Source organism: Protopterus annectens, chromosome 5.part1, assembly GCF_019279795.1.
Source record: "Protopterus annectens isolate FY-2018-M chromosome 5.part1, PAN1.0, whole genome shotgun sequence".
Classification (NCBI taxonomy): domain Eukaryota; kingdom Metazoa; phylum Chordata; order Ceratodontiformes; family Protopteridae; genus Protopterus; species Protopterus annectens.
In genome coordinates this window covers 286,843,501-286,867,118 of record NC_056736.1, presented here as the reverse complement: position 1 = coordinate 286,867,118, position 23,618 = coordinate 286,843,501, and the positions used below count along the sequence as shown (strand labels likewise).

Sequence of the window (23,618 nt, the reverse complement as noted above, 5' to 3'; positions counted from 1 at the left end):
TGAAACATTTTTGTGCAAAATTTTGGTAGTTGGAAATTTAGAGGAGAAGCGAACAGATCTATGTCTGGAGTTCCCCAAGCCACTGTCAACTGATGAAATACCTGAGGATCCAATTTCCACTCGTGGGGATCCACAATTTGTCTGCTCAATACATCTGCTAGGGAGTTCTGTGCTCCTGGCAGAAACCGTGCTTGAAGAGTGATGTGCAAACCCAGAGCAGTCTCCCACAATATCATAGCTTGTCTGCAAAGAGGATAAGAATGGGTCCCCCCCTGCTTGTTGATGTACCACATGACTGTAGTGTTGTCTGTTTGTATCAACACCTGTCCTGGTTGAAGTAGACCCTTGAAAGCCATCAGGGCAAACTGGACTGCTAACATCTCCTTCATGTTGATATGCAAATGCTGTAGTTTGGGAGGCCATGTGTCCTGAATCCATTTCCCATTGAAGTGTGCTCCCCAAGCCAGGTCTGAGGCATCCGTTGTTAAGATCTGACTCGCCTCTGGCCGGGTCACAGAGAGTCCCTTGTTTAGGTGACATTCCTGTGCCCACCACAAGAATTCCTTCTGGATGCACGGTATTATCGGAATGACAGTGTCCAAATCATGGCAGTGTTGAGTCCATACACTTTTGAGATACCATTGTAGCTTCCGCATATGCAGTTTGGCATTGGGAAGTATCAGAATGCAAGATGACATGAACCCCAAGGCTTGAAGGACTGTCCTTGCAGTCAGCCTGGACAGTACTGATAATTGCTGGAAGTATAGATGAAGAGTTCTTTGTTTGTCCGGGGTCAGAAAAGCCATCTGAGAGGCTGTATTCAGTCTCACACCCAGAAAGCACATGTCCTGAGAGGGTACTAGACTGGACTTTGTTTCGTTCACAGAATACCCTAGGCACCTTAAAACTGCCATTACATACTGTAGCTGTTGGAGTAACTTGTCTTTGTCCTGAGCAAGAATGAGGCAATCGTCCAGATAAGGATAAAGTTGTATTCCCCTCAGTCTTAAGAAAGCTATTACAGGAGCCAGAACCTTTGTGAACACCCTGGGCGCAGTAGATAAACCAAAGGGCAATGCAGAGAACTGATAATGAGAAGTGCCAGCCCGAAAACGCAGGAATCTCCTGCAGCTGGGCCTGATAGGAATGTGAAGATAGGCCTCTGAGATCCAGAGTTACCATCCAGTGATCTTTGCCTAGCAGAGGCAGAAGTTGCTGTAATGTTAACATCTTGAACTTTGGGATGTCTATGTACGTATTGGGAATGGACAAATCCAAAATTGGCCTCCAAGTGTTTCCTTTCTTTGGCACTAGGAAAAGACGAGAATAAAACCCTAGGCCTACTTCTGACGGAGGTACCACCTGGATAGCCCCCATCTGTAAAAGTAAAGAAATTTGTTCTTGAGCCTCCAGCCTTTGCTGAGGAGGTACATCTGGCATGCCTTTGAAAGGGGGAAAAGTGTGAAAATAAAACTCGTAGCCTTGATTTATTATGTCGAACACCCATTTGTCCTGGGTGACCAGATGCCAATTTTGTTTGAAAAGTGCCAACTTTCCTCCTAGAGGAGCTGCCAGAAAGGAGGGATCCGGCAGCTGGAGATACAGGTCATTGGGTCTGTTTACGAAAAGGCTGACCCCTGCCCTCACCAGAAGATTGTGCAGGAGAACTCCAAGTCCTAGGTCTGAAAGAACCCTGAGCGTGAGCCCTGCCCCTACCACGTCTAGACCTGCCCTTAGACTGAAAATCTGAAGAAGGGTAGGACCATCCTTTTGCAGGCCAATTCCTGCTAAACTTAGGGGGCTGCACTTGCAAAAATTCCTTAACTGTCTGCATAGACTTAGCTTTGTCTTCCATTTTTTTCAAAACTGACTCCACAGGAGCACCAAAAAGAACTTCAGATTGAAGGGGAGCATCCAAAATCCGTGCTTTAACATGCTCAGACAAATTTTGATCCTTAAGCCAGGCATGTCTACGAATAACTGAACCAGTAGCAGCTACCCTGGAAGAAGCCTGAAGGGCATCGAAGCCACACTGCAAGGCATGTTTACCAACTTGATCTGAAGCATGAACCAAGTCCTGCAATTCCTTACACTCTATACCCTCAGCTAAAGCATCTACCTTAGATTTTAATTGACCTAACAGAAAGTTCTGATACTTCAGCATATGGAATTGGCAATTTAAAGCCCTCATAGCTAACGTAGAAGAGGTGTACACTTTTTTACCCCACCTATCCAACGCTCTAGAATCTTTATCCAAAGGAACTGGATTCTTAACCACAGAAGCCCTGACACCCTTAGGCCCTTGAATAATAGTTTCCGGGTCAGCTCTAGGGCTCGTATACAAATATTTACGTGCCTCTGGAACTCTGTAATACCTGTCTGGCTTGACAGGAGCAGGGGGTAAAGAATCAGGATTAAGGGAAGCTTCAGAAAAAACATCCTGAACAACATCTAAAACAGGGGGAATAGCCAAAGGTCTATGTTGTGGCAAAAACAAAAATTCCCTAAGCCTCTTACGAGAATCTGAAAAATCCTGGCCTTCCCATTTGAAATGCTCCCTCATGGAATGCAAGGTTTCAGAAAAGGAAAAATCCTCTGGAGGTGAAGCAGAAGGACAGGAATCCTCTGCCTCCGAATCAGAATAAGGAGGAAAATCCTGAATATCCTCAGCTGAGGACTCAGAGTAATCTGAGGAATGTTCCATTCCCTCTAAATCTGTCTCCACCCTAGGCCTCTTCTCTGGAGGGGGCATAGAACCCCTGATCAAGGTAATCAAATCCTCTGCCATTTTCAACATATGCTTTTTGGGAACAGAGCCCGAAGAACCAGGGCTGTGGCCCGTACCAGAAATACCAGGTCTAGCCTTAGCAGGGCCTTTAGTGACTGAAGTAGAAGGCCTAATAACCTTTTGTAAGGAAGGAACCACAGTAGCTTGAGAAGCACCCTCGGCCTGACCTAACTCCGGAGAGGCCAACTCCTGCAAAAGTAAAGGTTCCCCCTGGGATTCAGCCGAGACTTCGGCTGGATCCACAGATTCAACCGTAGATTCCATAGAACCGGCGTCCGCAACGGACGACTCCTCCGGTTTAGACCTTAAGGATTTATCTTTTCGCTTTTTTGCGGTAGCGGGCGTCGGAGGATCCGACGGCATGTTGTAGTTACACCGCTTACCGAAAACAAGCCTAGCACAGTCTAATCTGCGTTTAATGGTGCGCTTATTAAATCTAGCGCAAAAGCGACACCCGACTACGTCGTGTTCAGGCACTAAGCAAGGAATACAGAGAGAATGATAGTCCCTATGAGGTATCTGTTTCCCACAAGAAATGCAATTATTAACTTTTTCTGACATCCGGATTAACTGAGGCAAGAAAAGACAAAAATTTTCCCCAACGGGGTACTTAGCCCAACTGGTCTTCGGTCTGAAACTCGAAAACTGAAAATTTCAGAACGCCGAACGGCACTTGCAAACGCTGCTTCTGCTTCGGACCACGCGGCAAGAAAGACTGAGGATATGGTGTCGGTCGTGCACTTAAGTACTACTACGTACTGACGTCAGCTCCGGGCGCCCATGACCGACGCCAGCCTAACTCTTTGGTATTCGGGCCGACAGAGGACAGCGGACTACCCACAGGTTATGACTGCAGCAATGTGAGACGAAGAACATCTAGTCTGTGTATCAAACAGCACTACCATATCCTAGCACTACATAACATCTTGCCCTTAACCCAAGAAACTACAAAGAGACTCTTGTCAAAACTTAAACCTTAATCCTAAACAGCCCACACTACTACAGGATGGGACAACATGGACATGCAATTTCCAAAATGAAACTGTGCTCAGCTTGCTAGATATGGCCATCCTAATGCAATGTAGCAACTACTTCATATTCTCAGAGAACCAAATAACCATTATAGGAAATACAGTATGAGAGAGATGTAAACAATTTTCTTGGAGGCAAAAATATTGCATACGAATAAAGTTCACAGGTTTCATAGGTAGGTACTTGGCTAGCTGCCCTTATAAACCATTTTAAGCCTAACCAGTTTCCCTCCTTGTGCTCAAAATAACCTATCCCATTTGGTTATAGACTTACCCACCCCATGGTTGATAATTATATATTACTCCTAATGAGAATAACTGGAATCATACTGTACATAATCTGAGGGGAGCCATGTAGGGAATAAAGTATTTAGGAGCTGCATCTATTGATAATACAGGGGGTAATCAGGGGGAACATTTTCTGTTTCCCATCCATAGATCTAAGCTGCACTTGAAAATGGACAGGGATGAATTTTGTTTTACATGGATTGGGAGACTGTTCCCCCAGCATCAGCATCCTCATCCTCTGCAAAATATACCTGTCCCTCCAAACCATTCTGTTGATGTTGCAGAAGAGGTTTAAAATCCCTAGACAAAGTATTTCTGATGCCATTTGACTTGTTGATGTGCAGTAAATCCATCAGTAACAAGTCGGAGGATACCTTGTATGCCAGCTACAGGTCAACTCTTAGTGTGTAGGATACACAGTACAGTGACAGGGCTTTGAGTCAGTCCATGTATGACATGTTATTAAAGTCTTGCATCGTTTTAGTAAGTTATCTCTGTGGATGATCCAGCTGTATATATGTTTGGACAGATGTATGCCAAAGAAGGGTTTATATTCAATGGCTGGAATAATGAAGACTTGAGTAAAGGGAGACAATGAAGTCCCTAGATCTAGACACAATCCCTTTGTTTATAAGCTGTGCAATACAGAAGGACTTTCTTACAACAGACGCATATTGGTCAAAAGTTAGGTAACTGTCCACATAAGTTCCCAAATTCACAACCACTGTGACAACTCTTATAAGCGTATTATCAATGTGGTAGTTCCCTGAAGTAGATGACTTCCCAAAGGATACAATAATGCATTTTTTGTCATTTAGTTTCAGACCATGATTTTGACACCAGTTACTAATTTGAGACAACCTTCCTGCTGCATGGCCAAATCATTTGGTGATTCAGTGAATGCTCCCAGCTTGCAGTCATCTGCAAACTTAGTTAGCCAGAACCCTTTGGTATTGGCTTTTACTTCAGAAAGGTAGCTACCAGACAGGACAGGTCCCAGCACAAAAACCTGGGAAACTCTAATGGTGACTGGTCTCTTTGCGGAGGCAACTTTATCTATTTTGATTATCCATGTCCCATCTATGAGCCAGTTGGCAATTCAGCAGGTGACACTGGGGTTTATTCCCAGTTTATTTAGCTTTTCTACTAAGCACGAGTGGGGAAATGTATCAAAAGCTTTGGCCATATTAAGGTATATGGTGTGCACCTTTTTGCCTTTACCCACTGCTTTGATGACCTTTTCAAAAAATCCACCAGGTTAAGCATGACCTGCCCTTGACAAATCCAAACTAAAACAGGTCCAGTGTCAGGAGATTCTCTACATCTTGAATGATTAACTCCATAAGTCTTCCCATGGTTTGGCATATGAGGCTGGTCAGACTTTTGAGTTTGTAATTGCCTGGGTCTGTGGAAGGTCCTCCCTTATGCAGGGAAATGATTATAACTGCTCTCTATTTGCTTGGTACAAAACCTGTATGGAAACAGACTAAACGGTGTTGTTAGGGGTGTGGCTGAATCATGCTTCATACCATTTAATTCACTCAAGCCTATAACACCATTTTTGTACACTTCTGGTTCACACTCATGGCTCCTTATGGCATCCAGGCATTTTTTTTTGAGCTGGCTTCATTAACAGAGTTAATTATAAGCTAATAATATGCCGTATTAGAAAGTGAAAAGGGTTATTAACAAAACATCACAAAGATTGTTAATACAGGATGTCCTGCAATAGAGAAACTAATCAGTCAGTTACTTATATTTACTTTCATATTTTCATAGCCAAGAGCCCTACTCATATTGAGAGGTAAGGTGTGAAATGCCATGGTGGCAGACAGGAAAATTCACTGTTGATACCCATTTATATCACATTATATAAAAGACACTTGGTAGTGGTTTGTTAGTACTTATGAAAATAAACAATATTTCCATATGTACAAAATATTTCAAAAACTAAGTGACTTACAGACTGTTGCAAGACATCAGGTGAAACCTCAGATGCTCTTGAAGAAAACAGTCTGATATTTGCACTGTAAGTTGCATACCTTTAGAGATGCAAAGTGTTATTTATATTGCTAATTATACAATTAAGCATATATTCCCATACTTCTGTAAATATCTCAAACATGCACTCAAACAAGTTTCTTGTTGTCACGTGAAATCTTATGTCTGGTTAACAAAAATATTTTAACAATGTCTAGGTAATAACATTTCCAAGATATGACATTTTGTGAAAGTTTAACAAAAAACAATTTGGGGGTTGTGTGCATTAGAATCTATTACAATATTTATCAAAATACTACGAATGCACTAACTTATCACTGTAAAGAATAATTCTTACTTATGTCATTGCTGTTAAGTTTTACTATTTTTTTTTTATTTTTCACAAAATATTTCCATTTATTTATCTCATGCTTTTTATGTTTTTTTTATAGAAAATGCTCTGGAATGCAAGATATGTGTAGGCTGATAGAGGTGCGGCATTTCACACCACAGGTGTTAATGAGTTCAGATGCATTCAAAGATATTGTCAGGACCCATTGATGCAGTATTTTTACCTTCTGATGTCACTTTTACAACTTGGTCTTGTGTTACACCTGGAAATCTTGAGGGACAGGTGGAGGGGAGACACGGGTAAAGTTAGAGGTAAATTTATCAGCCAGAAGATTCGCTATTTCTTCAGCCTCAGTGTAAGTAACATTGTTGCATTGTGCTTTTGAAATTACAAAGTTAACTAAAAATCCCTTGTGAATGTTTTTGGCGTGGGTAGCTATTTTAACCTCAAACTTGGCTTTGCTGGATTTTATTAAGTTCCTGAGCTGCTTGTTTATTTCAGTAACAAGGGGTCTAACATTCTAAGAATTGCTCTTACTTTTGATCAAAATTCTTTTCCTTTTAACTCATTCACTCCGGAGCAACTCAGAAAATGCTGCCTGCTTACTTCCACCATAGGAACAGTACAGCCTGAGCTCATTTTCAGATAATCCATTTGTAATACCATATAGAACTACAGAAAACAAATGTAAATAACTCTGTAACCATAAGAGCTAGGCTAAAAATTTAAATGTGAAAGTTATTCAGCAGACACTGATCTTTCCAACGGGGTAAATGTTGATAGTGCGCATCTTAATCATTATTAAATATTTGTCAAGGAATGCTGATAATGTGCATATTTTTTACCTTTTTGGTACGACAAATCAGAATATCTTGGTGAATGTACCATGTAGACCCATACAATTTGCAATTAGTTTGTATGAATGTCTGCTTGCTTACCCTTACTGTGTGATGCTTCTTTACTGAGATATTCACAGAAATATGATTATTTATTAGTTATGATAAATATATTAAACAAAGCATAATATCTCATCACCTGTAACAGACCGAGACTACACATCAGTGTACAAGTTGTGTGGCTCAATGCAGCTTCAAAATGATGCATCATTTCCGTCACCATGCTCCCTTGCAAAGATATGAGCATAATGATGAGAAATATTGCAAATGTATAATTTTCATAATCCTACAAGACTAAACAAACTGTGTTATCTGTATATGTATACAGCATACAGATACATTTTACCATGTTGTAACTATTAATACTGTCATCAAAATGAGTTATTACTTAGCACACTGACATGCTCCCTTGCAAGTTATTTACAAAATATGAAAAAAAAATTCATAATTTCCATAACCTTAGTCCTAAGCAAACTATCTGGTACATGTGTACAGCCCACAGGCACAGTTCTTTTACCACGTTGTAAGGACTAACACTGTCTTCAAAATGAGGCATCACTTCGCAGAATTACATGCTCCCTAGCAAAGTTATTTACCAAAATATGAAAAAAATCAGAATTTCCATAACCTAAGTCCTAAACAAACTGTGATATCTGTACAGGTGTACAGCCCATGGGCACAGTTCTTTTATCATGCTGTGAGGACTAACACGGTCTTCAAATGAGGTATTACTTAGCACACTGACATGCTCCCTTGCAAAGTTATTTACCAAAATATGAAACAATTTCATAATTTTCATAACATAAGCCCTAAACAAATTGTGATATCTTTACATGTATACAGCACATGGGCACAGTTCTTTTACTATGTTGTAAGGACTAATACTGTCTTCAAAATTAAGTATTACTTAGCACATTGACATCTTTCCATAGCAAAGTCATTCACTAAAATATGAAAAAAAAATCCTAATTTTCATAACTCAAATCTGGCTTGTGCATTCATCAATGTGATAACTTCTACTTATGTGAATAACAGTGGCAGCTGCTCAGAGTTTTACCTGAAAAGTGAGAATGACTCAGTGTTACACTGCACTTACTGTTAAATGTGATAACTACCCGCATTTCATTACTGCAAGTTTCTGCATGCTTAGACACAGGTGATAATTGCCGCACATAGCCTGTAGAGTAGGCATTCATTATATTACCTGGTGCAGGTGTTATGTAACAATGACTCATTACCATCTGTTAGGAGAAGACCCAAGTAATTCAGTAAAAGTAGCATAACACTTGTATATTACGGAGCCCTTTCTCCCACCAAAATTCCATGTAAGAATTACTCCAAAAGTAGTAAATCATTTTATGCCACCTAACCATCTTTCTGGTTAGAATAAGGCACAGCAATAAAAAACACAGTAATATTGTCCAAAATATATTGTTGAGCAATGCCAAATCTCAACACCATAATGCATCTCACTAAGCCTTTCTTCCCACCCAAACAAGTTTTGACTACAGGCTAAATACTGTTTCTTGACCTAAATGTTGTACCATGCTCTTATATCTGTAAATATGTATGTTTTTTATCATATCCTCGTATCTGAAAATGTTTTGTTCGTGTCTTATGAACATGTCTTATGTGATCCTATTAACCTGGGCTGTGCCTGCAAATGGTCCATTCAGATCACTGCACTAGCACAGTAAACGTAAAAGTAAATAAGGGAAGTGGCCTAATGGATTGGTCAATTATGCAAAAGGTTTGCCTGATACACCAATGAGCTATTTTCCCCAGTAACCCCTTCAGATGTTTGTGCTGTGTATGCAGAAGCATCACAATGACACAAACTATATTGCTGAGCGCTCACTTCAGCACTCTAACCATGTATGCACAAGCACTTCCTTGACACACAATGAACTATTTCACCAAGCAACATCATCATCAGTATGTCCAGGTGTACACATGCACCAAAATGAAACAAGCACCCAAGCGACCCCTTCAGTAAAATGTTGAACTATGCACAAGCACCAACATGAAACATTTCCCCAAACGACCCTTCACTAACATTTCCCAGTATGTGCAATCACCAAAATGAAGCATTCACCCAAGTGATCCCTTCAATAAAATGTTGCTGTATGGACAAGCACCAGAATGAAATATTTCCCCAAACGACCCTTCAGTAACATTTCCTGGTATGTACATGCACCAAAATGAAAGATTCACCCAAGCAAACCCTTCAGTAGAATGTTGAAGTATGTACAATTGCCAAAATTAATAATTCACCCAAGTGACTCCTTCACCAACATTTTGCAGTTTGTACATGCACCAAAGTGAGACATTCACCCAACCGACCGCTTCAGTAAAATCTTGAACTATGACAGGCACCAACATGAAATATTGCCCTAAACGACACTTTAGCAACATTTCCTAGTATGTGCAATCACCAAAATGAAGCATTCACCCAAGCAACCCCTTCAGTAAAAAGTGGATGTATGCACAAACCGTAAATATACCCCTGGAGTTGCACCTCTGTCCCTCTTGGACAGAGGAGATAGGTGCTGATCATGGAAATAAGGGTAAAACTTGGCTGGGCTTGTAAGGGCCCTAGGGTCATTAGCCTAGTAATCTCCTCCTGTGATCCTATGTTTTCTAAACAAGACAATGCATCTGTGTGAAACAGCATCTTGGTTAACTATCTAGAACTAACTAGATTAGTAGCACAAGGTGCACATCTCTTCTGATGATAGAATGGTGAAGACAGTGCACTCACACACACACACACACACACACACACACACACACACACACACACACACCACCTGATATAATAATTTTCTACATAAAGTGCACTATTGCTTTATAGTTGCCAAGAATATCACAGGCAACATTCAGCATGACAGGAGGATCTGATGAGTTTGATTGTTTAGTTGTCATGCTTTTCACATAACAGCAAGTAAACTATGTTCATGTCTCAGTCATTTATCTTTAACCTCTGAAACAATTCCTAAGAAAAATACAAAGGTGGTTAAAAGCAACATATCAGGTCATAAATCACTGAGTATGCTCCCTATAAAAATAAACTGTTGCAGTCCCAGAAATAGTGCATTCACATGTCCCTCTCAGGTCATAAATCACTGAGTATGCTCCCTATAAAAATAAACTGTTGCAGTCCCAGAAATAGTGCATTCACATGTCCCTCTCTCTCCTCACATCTACAGCAACCCCTTCCAAAAAATACTGGAAACATACTGCAATCTACTAAGTTTACTCCTCCTATTCCCCGACCCCTACCAGACCATTACTTTGTAACCTAAGCACAAATACTCTGCAGCCTCATAAGTGTAATCATCGCATCTCCCCATGCTTGTACAGCACAAAACCCACAGCTGGGTGCAATAAGGGGAAAATTAAATGTTTAATGTAAAACGGACTCAAGTCATGTATGGAAATGAAAAAAAAATGTTAAAGATGATACAAAACAGAAAAATAAAAAAAACAATGCAAGCTCCAAGGCATGGGGGAATTCTTTCTCTACATATATATTTCTATCTATATCTCATACTTTTACCTGTTTATTTTCACTATACCTCTTGCTAATACTACTTCTTAGAAACTACCATCATCTTCACTATACTGTCTTCAACCTACTACTAAACCAATGACATGATTTTTATGAACTCAAAGGTTCAAGCATATCAAAATGGCTAAACTTCTATAACAAATATTCAGGCCATACAACTACAAATGCTATGTACACAATGTGTTCTCTTATAATCCTGACTAATAATTAGCATAATGATTTGCAATATCAGTGTCATGTGTAGAATGCACTATACACGCCAGGTGAAATATTTCAGTTGTACTAACATCTCCTCTGTTTTCTTCATTTTTACATATTTAACATCCCTGCAAATATTATTGTGTTTTCTCAAGAGTGTGTTTTATAATGTAAATGTAACCAATTCTATTTATATTACTGAAAAGCATTTTTTTGTATCATATTTACTCTTGGAGCTTTTTTCCTCTGGGACTTCAATGCAAGTGGGCTCTGCCCAGCAGGACTTCTCCAGTCAGCAAAACAATAAACATATAATGCTAGTAAATCAAATGGCCCCTTACAAATTCAGGAATGGCATATGCAGAATACAGAAACCAGAAATGACCTCTGCAAAATAGTAGAAAAGCAAAGGCATATATACAGGCCATAGGATAGTGTGTACATGGGATGCCACAGTGGCTGCATGCAGTAGTGATAGCTCTTAGTAACTACCCTGTACTCCTACAACACCACATACCTGGGTGTTTGTGTGTGTGTGTGTGTGTGTGTGTGTGTGTGTGTGTGTGTGTGTGTGTGTGTGTGTGTGTGTGTCAGAATATACAACAAATATGCTGCCTTCAAGCATTATGCAGATGAGCTATACAAGCAGTTATATGTGAAATGTTCTATTATGTCTTGTGTAGTGAAGCACTATATAGTAGAACTCTGGGTGGCAGGTGATACTGCCTGAAATGTTTACAGCAACATCAGACCACTAAAAGTGGGGACGGGTGTATGGTAATGTACTTACTTATTTATTCTGAATTTGTTAACCAGGGGAGAGGCAGTATTAAGGTTTGCTGCCTTTCATCTCCCAATTATCTGATTCAATTCAAGGATGGGGTGCCTTCTGTGCAAATACTGTCAAAAGGTGTGTGAGTGAGTCTCGGTTGGTCCTGTCATGGACTAGTACCCCATCTGGAATTAGTTCTCTCTCTTATGTTAAGAGTCAGAAATGGCTACTGCTCAACCATAACCCAGAACAGGATAAGGTAGGTACTGAATAAATGAACGTTTAGAATGGCCAAGTATGATCATAACAAACTGCCCTGCACTAATGCAAGCCACTCTTTTTGATTCTCTACCTTGTTATTTTTAACGCACAAAACATTTTCCTTCATCTAAACACTGATAGTCAAACATGTTACCGGGCATAACAGGAGAACTTTTAATTTTGATAGGACTGTGAAAACAAGCTGGCTTCATTGGTAACAGCTTTGTGCTATCCTGCACAAATCTCTCTTCATTAAGATGCACCCTACTCTAGGCACCCAAAATAGTAGTAACACTGTTACCCAGAGAACCCATACCTCTCCAGTCTCACAGTCCCTTGCCAATCAGTACTTCAAACGTTGACTTATTTTGGTTATTTGTAGGGGCACCAGCTATTTCATCTTGCGTACCCTATATAGTGCTCCATCGATGCAACTCAACTACGTGCTTCTCGCCACACCAAGCATAACTATTAGTGTTCTTGATACCAAAACCATGCATATACAAATTACATTTAATGTACATAGAACATATAGGTATGATCAGTGGAAGTTTACGGCAGTGCGGAGATGAGTGAATCAACACTTCTGGCAATGAATGGACCGTCGTCATTGTTGCTGCAAGCTAACCTAATGGTTGTGCGGTTTGTTTTGAAAAAATACAGTTTTGTACCTACCATAAATGTAGATGTCCGAACTGGATAGCATCTGCAGTCATAACAACTGGGTTGTCCTGTCGTCAGGCAGCCCTTCAGTCGGCCGGATTCCAAAGTTGATGTCGCACTTCACCCGGCGTCATCTCTGTTGGTCAGCATCAGCCGGCACCATTTTCCTCAGTGTTTCTTGCCCCAGATGCCAGTAGCCCTCTTGAAGGCTAAAATTTGGATAGATGCCAATGTTTCCAAAAAGATAGAGGTAAACACAAAAATAAGCATGTATGTACATATATACAAACAAATACACCATAAAAGACCCCCACCAGCTAGCTATTAGGAGGGTAAACACCCTAGGAGTACCACAGAGGGGAAGGAGACTGCAGATGCTATCCAGTTCGGACATCTACATTTATGGTAGGTACAAAACTGTACTATGTCCTTCATGGATGCATCTGCAGTCATAACAACTGGGTAGAATACCATAGCCAACTAGGGAGGAGGATAAAAGTAGATTATGGTGTGTTTAGGATCCCTTGCAGTACAGCAGTGGCAAACCCTGCTCGGGATCTGGAATATAGAGGCAAATTATAATGCTTGGCAAATGTATGCACGGAGGTCCAAGTAGCCGCCTCAATAATGTCTTTGGTTGCCACTCCTCATAAGAAGGCTGTGGTAGTGGCTGTTGCCCTTGTAGAATGAGGTCTTATGTTCTGTGGAATTGGTTTTCCATGGAAGGAGTAACAGAATCGTATGCAATTTCCTATCCATTTGGAGACTGTCTGTTTGGAAATAGCTTTTCCTTCCCTTCCTGTTGCATAGGCTACAAAAGTTGGTCAGTCTTTCTGCTATTTTTGTTCTGTCCAAGTAGTAGCGTAGCTGTCTATGTACATCCAAGGTATGCAGTATTCTTTCCCTCTGTTTTGTGGGTTGGGAAAGAAGGTAGGTAGGTGGATTGCCTGGTTTAAAGACACTCTGGATACCACCTTAGGCATAAATGTAGGATTAGTCCTCATGGACACTCTATCTTGGTGGAAGATTAGGAAGGGTTGCACTGCCATTAAGGCCTGTAGTTCTGAAACCCTCCTTGCTGAAGTAATTGCCAGTAGGAAAGCAGTTTTCCATGACAGGTGTTGTAGGTCTGCTGTTGCTGCTGGTTCAAAGGGTGATAGTGTCAACTTTTCTAGCACAAAGTTTAAGTCCCAAGCTGGTAATGGTGGTTTCCTTGGAGGTTTTACATTCTTGATTCCTCTGAGGAACTGCCTAAAAACAGGTGGATCAAAGCTGTATTCTGCTGAAATAGCTGATGCATGTATCTTGATGGAGGAGTAGGACAGGCCTGAATGAAGAAGTTCGCCAGATACTCCAGAATGTTAGGCATATCTATGTTTGACACATCTTTTCCTCTTTCCGTATCGTGCAAATGACAAACCTTTTCCATTTTCCAGCATAGTTCCTTCTTGTTGAAGGTCTGCTTCAAGAATAATGTCTTTAACTCTTTGGGAAAGTTCTGGATTAGCTGCTGCTATGTGATGTTCCATGCAGTCAGTTGCAACGTTTTAGGTTTGGATGTATGATGCTGTAGTTGTTCTGAGTTAACATCAAAGGCATCACACATATTGTTCGAGACATGCTCCTCAGCAGTGGGTACCAGTGTTGTCTTGGCCAGTTTGGAGCTATCAGGATTATCCTTGGGCGTTCTTCCTTGATTTTTAGTAGTACTTTGTGTGTCAAGGGAAGAGGTGGGAATGCATATGCTGTTAGGCCTTTCCAGCTGAAGGAGAGCGAATCCACTTTCCATGCTAGTGGGTGGAATGTCCTTGTGCAGAACTTTTGAGCTGGTGATTGAGAGGTGATGCGAATAGATCTATCTGAGGCATTCCCCATTTCTTTGAGATGGTCTTGAAGATGTCCGGGTGCAGCTTCCATTCGTGGGCATCCGATGTGGTTCTGCTTAATATGTCTGCTAGAGTATTTTCTTTTCCGGTACAAATATTGCCTGTAACTGGATGTTGTAGCTGAGTGCCAGGGTCCACAGCTCCAAAGTCATTCTGCATAGGGGGTATGAATGAGTGCCTCCCTGTTTGTTGATGTACCACATGACTGTGGTGTTCTCTGTCCTTATCATCAACTGGCCCTCTTGGAGAAATGGTTTGAACTTTTGGATTGCCAGTTTTACTGCCAGCATTTCTTTTAGGTTGATGTGCAGGTGAAGTTGATCCTGTGTCCACAATCCTTGCACGCATTTGTCCAGCATGTGGGCCGCGGATGGTAGGTCTGAAGCGTCTGTTGTGATGGTCTGGCTTGCTTGACATCTGCGAAAGGGTAGGCCTGGGTTTGACTGACATGCCTGAGCCCACCATAGGAACTCCTGTTTTAAGCATGGAATTAGTGGGATTTCTGTTTCTAGGCTGTGTCTGTGTTGGGACCATAAATTCTTTAGGTACCACTGTAGTTTTCTCATATGTAGTCTGGCAAATGGGACCAAGATTATGCATGATGCCATGAAGCCCAAGGCCTGCAGTACTTTTCTTGCTGTTAACTTGTTCAGTTTTGTTAGTGCCAAGAAGTAAAGAGGGAGTTCTCTTTGTTTTTCTGTAGTCAGGAATGCCATCTGTTTTACTGTGTCCAATTCCAAGAATGTCCTTGTTTGGGATGGTATCAGCCTTGACTTTTGTAAATTGACTGTGTATCCCAGTGCTTGTAGCAAGTAAATGACCCTTTGTAAATCTGTTGTCAGCTTGCTTTTGTTGTCCCTTGTAGCAGGCAGTCGTCCAGGTATGGGTAAATTTGAATTCCCTGTAGTCTGCAATGGGCGATTACTGATGCCAGGCATTTTGTGAATACTCTGGGCAGTAGATAAGCCAAAGGGCAATGCTGAGAATTGATAGTGCTCTGATCCTGCAAGAAATCTGAGGTATCTTCTGCAGATTGGTCGAATGCAGGTATGCCTCCTTGAGATCTAGAGTTACCAGCCAAGACTCCTTGCCCAGCATGGGAAGAAGTTGCTGTAGGGTCAGCATTTTGAATTTTGGGACAATGATGTATGTATTTAAGGTGGACAGGTATTGGTCTCCAACTTTTTCCTTTCTTGGAACTAGGAATAGTCTGGAGTAGAACCCCTTTCCTTGCTCTGCTGTTGGCACTCTTTCCACAGCTCTCATGTTTGCTAACTCCATTATCTGCTGTAGTGCCTCTGTTTTTTGATTTGGAGGTAGATTTGGCATTCCTCTTTTGACTGGTAAAGTGTGGAAGTGAAACCGGTAACCTTGATCTATGGTTTGTAAAATCCACTTGTCTTTTGTTATGTAGTGCCAGTTCTTTGAAAATAAGGTTAACTTTCCGCCTAGAGGAGCTGCTATTTGTTCCCTGGTATTAGGGTTAAGTCACTGTGGTTGTGCTGATGTAGTGGCAGTGGTTGTGTCTGTGCCTCTGTTGTTACCTTGCCACTGTCGTCCTCTGTAGGCACTTCCTCTGGATTGGTTTCTGCCTCTGGAACGTCTATTCCTGCCCCTTTGAAATTTTGTGGAGTCAGGAAAGGACCAATTTTGGCAGGCCAGTTCCTGCTAAACCTTGGGGGTTGAACCTGCAAGAAATCTTTAACCGTTTGAACAGATTTTGCCTTTTCTTCCATTTTCTTCATTACCTGCTGGGCAGGTGTACCAAACAAACTTGTCTTATCCATAGGAGCATCTAGCAACTTAGCTTTAACATGATCCGGTAAAGCTTGCTCCTTTAGCCATGCATGCCTTCTTATCACTGTGCCAGTCATGGCTGATCTAAATGAAGCCTCCAGTGCATCATAGCCACATTTTAAGGAATGGTTGCTAACCTGTTGTATGTTATTTACCATTTCTAATACAAATTTCTTATCAAGAGATTCATCAGTGGTTAGTTTTTTAGTTAACTGATCAAGCATAAACTCTTGGTATTGTATCATGTGAAACTGACAGTTTAAAGCTCTAGCTGAGAGAGTAGCTGAAGTGTAGACCTTTTTACCCCATCTGTCTAATGACCTTGCTTCCCTTTCAGAAGGAATAGGGTTTTTAGCTATGGTCGCGGCTACTGCCTTGGGACCCTGGGATATAGTTTGGGTCTGCAAGTGGGGCCTTGTAAAGGTGGTGATGAGTATCTGGCACCCTGTAAAATCTGTCTGGTTTGGCAGGGGCTGGGGGTAAAGAATCTGGAGCGGAGCAGACATCATTGAAAGCATCATCCACCACAGAGAACAGGATTTATAGCTAAGGGCCTGTGCTGTGGGAGGTGCAGAAAGGTCCTAAGTCTTTTCTGGAGTCTGAAAAATCCTGTTGCTGCCATTGGAACTGCTCTCGTGGCATGTAAGGTTTCCCCAAAGGAGAATTCTTCTGGTGGGGAAGCAGCTGGAATGGATTCTTCAGCATCAGAATCTTCAAAATTGGAGAAAGGAGCCTCTGGCTGGTCAGTTATGTCTGATTCATCAGCAGAATCATCAGAGGACACTGGCTCAGGGGCTCTGCCCTAGGTCTCTTCTCTGGGGGCTGAGAGGCCCTGTCTGGGTGAGATTGAGATCCTCTAATTAATGAAATTAAATCTTCTGCCAAAGTAAGCATTTGAGAACTAGAAGACGGCCTGGTTGTGGGCGGTTTAACAGGCACTGTCTTAGTAGTCTTGGCTGCTTTAGCCCTGGCGAAGGCCTTAATGGACATGGCTGCTGGAGGCCTAGCAGCACCACGTGCTGGGGTAGAGACATCCAAGGGAATGGTGTCTGATAAGTCAGTGGCAACCACCGTAGTGGATAAAATTTCTGAGGCCGATTCAAGAGTGGTAGCAGGGGCCTCAGTTGTAGAGATAGGTTCAGCTGTACTTTGATCAGTTTTCTCGGTTTGTTTGCTTAACCATGGTTTCGCCAAAACCGCGGACCGCGAGTGTCGGTCTTTATCTTTGCGTTTGGCAGATTGGGTAGTCGGAGGATCCGGCGGCATAATGTAAAATCAGAACCGAAAAACTGTTCTGCAAACTCCGTCCGGTTGAAAGAAGCACAGGCGAACAGGCTGCTACGTGGCTGGGCCTAAACAAGGCAGACAATAAGAGTGGAAATCTTTATGAGGTATTTGTTTCCCACAGGTTAAACAATTATTAACTTTTTCTGACATCGGCTGAGGCAAGAAAGAGTAAGTCTTAAGTAATCTCTGGATCCGACCGACCGGCACTTGCGAACAGCTTCTGCTTGAGCGCCGGCAAGAAAGACTGAGGAAAATGGCGTCGGCTGATGCTTTTATACCAAGACCAACAGAGATGACGTCGGGTGAAGTGCGACATCAGCGGACCCGGACTTTGGAATCCGGCCGACTGAAGGGCTGCCTGATGACAGGACAACCCAGTTGTTATGACTGCAGATGCATCCATGAAGGACATCCTTCCGTATCTGTACTCATGCCTTTCCTAGGACAGGACTGGAGATCCCCTTGACAGAACTGGGTGAAAAAATAACGATGGGTGGAAAAGATATAAGAATAATGTGAGCGATTACTTCAGTGACATCCTGAACTCTATCTAAGAGGTGCATAAGAAGTTGAGGATCACTCCCTTAATATGTACATTTATTTAGTCGCCTCACAGTAAGACGCTGTCCGGTTCGACTCTCAGCTAGAGCGTCTTCAGCGTGGAGACATGCTTGAATGGGCATACCTTCGTTGAAGGTTGTGCGGCAGGGCTGGCAACTCGGTACGTAAAAACCAACTGCCAATCATTAGCGGACCGGTGTTCCGCTGTGGCGACTCCTAATCGGGAAAAGCCGAAAGACACAACAACAACATTTAGTCATTTCAGCAGCAGACATACAAGTCTCCAGTATTAGTCAGTGGCTTTAAGGCAACTAAGTAGTAGTATAATAAGTATAGTTTATGCTGTTATGAAATTAAATCTGAGTTGTCAGTATATGTGTTTGGATATGACCCTGTACGTCAGCTTTCTACTAGACTGTATACAGACTAACTTATTCTAGGGAGAAGGGATTTATTGCAAGCCTGTATTTATTATGTTTTCTATATAACGGTTAAAGGAGGTCCACAGAGAAAGTGACAGAAAGTGTGAGCATGCATGGGGGAGGTGAAATAGGTTATCAGCTCTGCATTTTGAATCTTGAGCAAAAGTTTGAAAGTATTTTTCTTCTGTCAATATGGTTTGATTATAAGTAAGATAACTACATACTATTAGCTTATATGCTGTAGAATAATAAGATGTCTTGACAACGCGATTTCTAAAAAAAGTATACAGAAAACACATACAGAATCGGCTTGCTGTGATCGTGCAAGGCAAGCTGATTTTCTCAAAAAATTCCAACATGAGCACCTAGCAACTCCACGATGAAAAATAAGTTGAGAAGTTAACTGACAAAGTTAAGGTAATTTTTCAACTTATTTTTTAACAGTGGATCTGAAATGAGTGTAAAGTAACTTGCGCTTGTGGAAGGCACTCGGTGCAACAGCATACAGTATGTAGTGCCTTAGACAGCACTTGGGTTTAAGCACAGAGGCGCCATGTGAAGGTATTCGGAGTTAATGAGTTAAACTTGTTGTTCCACCATGTGGGTTTGTTTCTGGGGTTTGCCCTGCACTTGTTCCTACAGGATACTGCTGCATCTACACAGCTGCTTACTTGCTGATATAGTCTGGTAGTATACATTTCTGCATATTCAGTGAAGTTCTCAGTTTGTTGGGGGATTTGAAACTTGCCAAAATATCACTTAAGAGTAGAGCTCATCTTTAAGAAATCTCTACAGGTACCTTGGGTGGAAGGGATCTCTGCTTTCAGTTTTATTTTGAATGAGACCACTTTATGGTTAACCTTACAACTGATGAAGATATGGAAGGGATAGTGCAAGATGCTCACAAATTAGTAAGAACAAGATCCAAGATATTATTCCCCCTAATGGGTACTCTAACTGTTCCAGGGCATTTATACTGAGAAAATACTAGGAATCCCTGTGTTTAGTGCAAGTTTCCCAGTCTATAGCTGGTTAGTCCAGATCACCTAGGAAAATGGTATTGGGTTTAATACTGAGTGATTCTAGTTTCTGTAGAGAAGTGTTGTGGCTTTTTTTAGTCATAGAGGGCATTCTATACCTAGCTAATTTATAGTATAGGACATTTTTAATGGTTACTTGGATATGAAGAAGCTGCAGTGCATCATGTTGCTTTACCAGCCTTAATGGAAGTCTTTTCTGAATGTAGACTAATATACCTCCACCTTTTCTCCCCTCCTGCACAGTAGCTGGTTAAACAGGCATTATAGCCCTGCAAAGCTGGAGTGCTCTCTGTTATTTTAAACCATGTCTCAGTCACTACACACAAAAGTATCTTCCAGGGTAAGAAGAGCTTGTAGAGAATGAAGTTAAGCTCCTAGTATTGATCTGAAACACTTCCATATTTTCCTTTGCTTGACAAGAATACCCAGACTACATCTCTCACAAACACCACTCATCTCACACATACTTATGCTGAAGCATTTAAAAGAAACCTTCCCAAATCTCAGAGACCTTCAAAGCCACCCAACAATACTGCTCCTCAGCAATCACTAAAACACGCACACCAAAAGCAACACCAAACATCTGACATAAGCCTACACTCAATGGTCCACCAAGATCAAAGCTCATAAGGCAAGCACATACTTTACCTAAAACTCTTGTCATTGTGGACTCCACTGTGAGACACAGATACCCCACTCATCAGGTTACACAAGAAGATAATGGTTAGTTGCCTATATGCAGTCAGGATATGCAATATCACACTTACACTCAATATGATTCCATCACAATTCATGTTGGTGTAAATGACCTGAGATGTAACTCATTGGACTATAATGAAGAGACATAATGGACCTCTTGAAATATATGTCAAAGACAGGTGCTAGCCTTGCATTTAGAAGTATTCTACCTTTACAAAGGATGACACCACAGTATGAATATAAAACAAAATTTTAATTGGCTTAGTTTCTGGTGTCACTCGCAGGGGGGGGGTGCAATATCTGTCAGTATGGAAGGACATGGTTAACAGACCACATTGCTTTGCCAATGATGGGCTGCACCCATCTCCTCAAGCTTTCCCTTAGAGCCTTTTTTAGGCAATACCAAAAAGACAAAACTACCAACATAGTGAAAACGACTCCAAGCAACCTTAAGGTGTTGCTGCTCAATGCTAGCAGCCTAAAGAAAAAAAACAACACCCCTCAAGCCCTCATTCTGGAGGATGTAGACATATGTGCTGCAACAGAGACTTGGTTTAAAGCCATAGAAAGTAATCCAGCAGTGCAAGGCTACACTGCCTTCCACACATTTAGACCAAAAGCAGCACAGACTGCAGCCAAAAGTGGACGTGTCTTGATCTATGTTAGCAACAAACAAAACCCCAGGTTGGTTAAACAAGATGATACAGTGCAAGAGACCATGGATAAGTTCATTCACCATATTATGGCTAGTTATAGGTCACCATCTAAGCCCCTGGAGTCCCACAACTCTTACCTAAACCTACTAGAGGCGCTCAACATCCAACCAAACACTCTACTCCTGGGTAACTAACTACATTTACAGACTGAAAAACCTACGTTGGCTCAAAGCTCAGTCACAATGTTTCCTGGACTTTTAACACAAACAGAACAATTAAAAGGAATGGAAACGGAAGAGAGATCTACAGCGAACCACAATAGAACAAAATAAAAAATAAACAATGGATCTCAACCACCAAAAATGTATTTAAAAATTGTGTAACACAAAGCTTTCAGGATAAACTTTTCATCATCGGTGTATATAATCAACCCACACACAGCCATCTGTTTTAGAGTCACTTGAATAATTCAGTCACTTTTACTTTAAATTGGCTGTTTTTCTTCTCAGCAGTTGGTCACCCACATTAATATTTGGTGGCTGCACTAGCTCTCCTTCCATATTATGTTTTATTAATTTGGTGCCAATCCCAATATTTTGTTTCTAAAACATTTAGCACATTTCCATACTTGATACACAAACAAGCGAAAAAGGACTTCGAGCCAACACAGGAAACCTACACCAAAATGCCCTAGGTCATTTTGGTGAAGGTTTCCTGTGTTGGCTCGAAGTCCTTTTTCGCACATTTCCATACTTGGTATAGTTTAGGCTACAGCATTAGTGTTGCTTTTCTACTCGTAAATTCTTCAGCTCTCCTTTAAACTCCATCTCGCCTTATGTGAATGCTGTTCTTCCTCCCTGTATATTTCCTTTTCATTAGCTCTTCTTCTAAGAAGCCATACTAAGCACAGTTTTAGTGACCAAAGACTTCACTATAGCTGTACAAACTGCTTTATCTTACTGATTGTTTCTGTAGTAGGGTTACCACCTTTTAGCAAGGCCAAAGTGGGACATGGGGGTGTGGCCAGTAGGACAGGCTGTGTGACCAATATGACACTGGTCACACTCCCACCATGACATCACCAGAGGTGTTAAAGGCGATGCAGTATTACAGTTATGGGTACAACACTGTGATGTTATTACAGCATATTGAAAACTCACAAACCATTTAAATGAAGTGAAGCATTATTGAAAAACACATTACTCAGTTGTAACAGTAAGTTAACTTTAAAGGAAAAATACACACTGCTCATTAAACAGACACTTGTTTATTTAAAAAAAAGTAAAACGATTCATAAACCAACCATGACTATTCTGAAAGAAAATGACAAAATCTACATACCACACACAAGCTAGATGTGTATAATTAAGATTGTTTTTATTACAAATTAAAGATAAAGCAAAGAAAAACACAAAACTACATAGTGCACATTAGTACTACATACTGCACACTCTCCACTAGTACACTAAATCACTTTTTTAAAAAGTGTATTTTGAATCTGATTTTATGGCTTGAAGAAGGGTCCGGTTTGATACAATATTTGAATAAATGTCACTACATTTCATCCGGTAATTTACAATCATTAGTTCGGCTTTTAACAAGTCCACACTACATCGGTTTCGCACATCTGTCCATTTACTTTTCACCAAAGAAAAAACTCTTTCTGCAAATACATTTGATGTTGGTCTATCTAACCCCCTAGCAATTACCAGATATAGTGCAGTCAGCTCAGGCCCTTCTCTGAAAAGCTTCAGCCATTTTTCTCCTGGGGTCAAGCTTGTGTTGCATATCTGTTCAAGAAAGGGCATAACTGCCAAGCAGTCCCTGAAAAGATGGTTTTCATCTACATCCTGCAGACTCAAGGCAGTGGTCACATTGAGTATGTCACTAAAAGCAAAGGGCTCAGTTAGAGATAATTTAGACAGTGTAAACAAGCAGTTGTTTTCAGTATAATCAAACTACTGTTGTAAGTACTTTACTGCTGTCTCCAAGAACACAGTGAAGTCTTTTTTCAGTTTGTTAGCAGAAGTGCTGTCTAATGTGCTCATAAGTGCCCTAAGTTTCCCTCCAAAGAAAGCACCTTCAGCTCTTGCCTTCAGCTTTTGCTTCATAGAGACCATTACACAAAATGTTTCCATGGCAGTAAATGCTGATTTTTCTAATGTACTTATATGTTCACTGAAATTCACAAGAACAGCACTAAAAGTGCAAATAGTGCTGGGGCAGCATAGGCAATGCATTTTTACCATGTTCATTAGCTGAAAAGTACTGCCATATCTGCCAGGGGGGGGTCTCCTCTTCTTCCTGGGAGGGGAAATAGGACTGGAGCACTGGGAGATTTTTCACTATTCTTTCAATGGCTGGCAGTTGTGACAGCCACCTTGTTGGCACATGTCTTAACAGACTTTCAAACTCCATGTCACAAAACTTAAAAAAGTCTTTCGAGTCTCTGGTCCTTGTGGCAGAACCT

At 41.2% G+C, this 23,618-nt stretch overlaps 1 protein-coding gene across 1 annotated transcript in view; it reads right to left on the bottom strand.

The window, feature by feature from the left end:
• ITSN1 (intersectin 1) overlaps nt 1-23,618 on the bottom strand; it is a 2,682,533-nt gene that overhangs the window by 1,460,926 nt on the left and 1,197,989 nt on the right. The window lies entirely within an intron of this gene.